This window comes from Myotis davidii, unplaced genomic scaffold, assembly GCF_000327345.1.
Source record: "Myotis davidii unplaced genomic scaffold, ASM32734v1 scaffold1067, whole genome shotgun sequence".
In the NCBI taxonomy this organism is placed as follows: domain Eukaryota; kingdom Metazoa; phylum Chordata; class Mammalia; order Chiroptera; family Vespertilionidae; genus Myotis; species Myotis davidii.
The window spans coordinates 8,338-11,651 of record NW_006298036.1 but is presented as its reverse complement, the minus strand read 5'-3'; the positions used below and the strand labels follow the sequence as shown (position 1 = coordinate 11,651).

At 35.3% G+C, this 3,314-nt stretch overlaps 1 pseudogene; it reads right to left on the bottom strand.

Annotated features, from left to right (window-relative positions):
* Positions 1-546: 546 nt before the first annotated feature.
* The window catches only part of LOC102758310, a 3,656-nt pseudogene continuing 888 nt past the window's right edge, over positions 547-3,314 (bottom strand).

Here is a 3,314-nt window from a genome sequence, read left to right as displayed (position 1 = left end):
CTCCCTCCCTTTTTTAGGACATTGATCCTATCTCTTATTGGACATTAACATATCAATTAGATTTGGTCTAGGAAATGTGTTTATTTAGGTTTGTTTGTTTGGATTGAAGTGAAATTGGCATACATAAAATTAACCATTTAAAAGTGTACAATTTATTGGCATATAATCAATTCACTCTGTTGTGCAACCATTACTTCTTTCTAATTCAAAGATACATTTGTCACTGCAAAAAAAAAATCATAGTCATTAAGGAATTACTCAGTATTTCCATTTCCAGCTGCTGGCAACCATCAATCAACTTTATATTTCTACTAGAGGCTCGATGCATGGGTGGGGTCCCTAGGTCTGGTTGGGGATCAGGGCCCATAGTGGCCTTCTGGCTGCCAGTCGGCTGAGGCCTTCCTTCATTCCACACTGCCGCCTGGTGGTCAGCACATGTCATAGCGAGCAGTCGAACTCCTGAGGGATCAATTTGCATATTAGCCTGTTGTTATATAGGATAATGTTCCATTTTGTGTATATACCACAATTCCATTGAATCATAACTCAACTTTCACCTGTATGATAAATTTTCATAGAATTAACAGCTTACAATTTCTTTTTTTAAAAAAATATATTTTATTGATTTTTTACAGAGAGGAAGGGAGAGAGATAGAGAGTTAGAAACATCGATGAGAGAGAGACATCAATCAGCTGCCTCCTGCACATCTCCCACTGGGGATGTGCCCGCAACCCAGGTACATGCCCTTGACCAGAATCGAACCAGGGACCTTTCAGTCCGCAGGCCGACGCTCTATCCACTGAGCCAAACCGGTTTTGGCAACAATTTCTAATATCTAATGAATATTGAAAGAAACCTACAGGCTCTCCTTAATTATCACATGCTTCAGTGATGTTAGTGAATGATTCTTGCACAGAATAAGTAGAAATGTACAATAACATGATAACTTTTTCTTGTGTTGGCTAATTCTAGTTCCATTCTCGTTTTCCAGAAGATGATTGTAACAGCTTTGTCTCTATAGACTTTCAATTTGAATATCCCAAATGGTTCCTTAAGAAAGAATACAAAATAAAAATATATATACTCCCTGATGACTTCCATATATGCAGTTGACCGTTGAACCACTTGGGTCTGAACTGTGTGCATCTGGTAATATGCAAAATTTTTGCAATAAGTATGTACAATATCATAAGTGTATTTTCCCTTCCTGATGATTTTATCATATTTTCTTTCCTCTAGCTTAGCTTATTGTAAGAATATAGTATATAAAACAAAATATATTAGTCATCTGTGTATGTTGCTGATAAGGTTTCTGATAAACATCGTGCTATTAGTAGTTAAGTTTTTAGGTTATGTCAAAAGTTATATATGGATTTTCGAACTACACGGGTAGTCATTGTCTTCAACCCCTAAATTGTTCAAAGATCAACTGAACTCCCCTTTCATATTGTCATAAAGCTACACATTTTGGCAAATTTCTTCTTAGACCTCAGGTTTTGTAGGCATGAAATAAATAAAACTAGGTTAAGTATTATAATTAATTAAATAAATGAGATTCAAGGACACTTATGCATTTATATATATATCTAAATCTCATATCAGAGTGGGAAAAGTCAGATTTATCAGAATGTATGCATTCTTATACATAAAATGTGATGTTTTTAATCTGGAACCCAATCATTTTTGGTTAGGGAGATACTGACCAAGTATTTGGTATCTTTAACTGTCTCCTTTCTTGTAAAGTGGAGCTAATAGCCCTAGCCAGTTTGGCTCAGTGGATTGAGGGCTGGCCTGTGGACTGAAGGGTCCCAGGTTTGATTCTGGTCAAGGGCACATGCCCGGGGTTGCAGGCTCAATCCCCAGTAGTGGGCATGCAGGAAGCAGCCAATCAATGATTTTTCTTTCATCATTGATGTTTCTATCTCTCTCCTTCTCCCTTCCTCTCTGAAATCAATAAAAATATCTTAAGAAAAATAAAGGATAATTTTAGTAATGTAGTTAATGCTTGGAGCTTGAGATAGACATTAAATAACTCAATTTCTTTCTCTCAAGAATAAAGTATTTTAAAGATTTCCATCACTTGCTTTAGTTACATATTAATGTGCAAAAATCACACTTTCACAGGTATAACATATTACTAGTGTTATATCTCAGTTGATATATTTATTAATCTATCCATTTATTCACCAATTATATTATTATAAACAATCTTACAGATATTTCATAAGGTAGTGAAGATGCAAAGGCCAAGTCAATAGACATGGTCTTTGATTTCCATTAAACAGTAGTTATGTTAGCAGATAACAAGAGTTGTAAGTATCAAATGCAATTATCTGTGTCCATAAATATTCATTTGTTTATTGAAGAAGGCAATTAGATTTACTGAATAGAGTATATACCAGAGATTCAGAAGAAAGCAGCACAGTGCTTCTCACAATAATATTTAATTGAGAAGCATGAAGATATAAGTAAAACATTGTTGTGTTATAATAAAATCATTGATGGGGTATATTGAAGGCTAATGGGAAGTGCCAATTCTACTAAAATATCAAGAACATTCATAATGAAGACAATTTTGTTTAAGATTGGTGTTGAATGGTGCTGTAAAAAAGAAGGAATTCTTACCATTTGCAACAGCATGGATGGAACTGGAGAGCATTATGCTAAGTGAAATAAGCCAGTCAGAGAAAGAAAAATACCAGATGATCTCACTCATTTATGGATAATAAAGACCATTATAAACTGATGAACAAAAATAGATACAGAGGCAGAGAAGCATTGAACAGACTGTCAAACTACAGCAGGAAGGCCAGGGAGAGTTGGGTGGGGAAGTAAGAGATCAACCAAAGGGCTTGTATGCATGCATATAAGCATAACCAAGGGACACAAAACACTGGGGGGTAGGGGAGGCCGGGGGAAGGTCGAGGGGAAAAAAAGGAGACATATGTAATAGTCTTTGTAATACCTTAAGCAATAAAACAAAATTAAAAAAAGAAAAAAAATAGCATTTCCTACCCAAGGAGGTCAAAGTCTTATACAGGCTAGAACTGGAGTCAATCTTATTTACAAGAAACTTCCTAAGAGCCAAAATTTTATATGACCCTTTGCAAAATGTAACTGTTACTCATGTCCATGGTTTACATATTTTGCATCTTTTGGTGTTTTGAGTTATTTAATTCAGTGTGGTACAGTGAACACAACATGGATTTTGAAATCATGCACATCTAAATTTGCACCCCTGTTCCTGCACTTAAGAGCTGTGTTTCCTTGAGCAATTTACTTGACCTATTTTCTCAGCTATAAAAATCTGAGC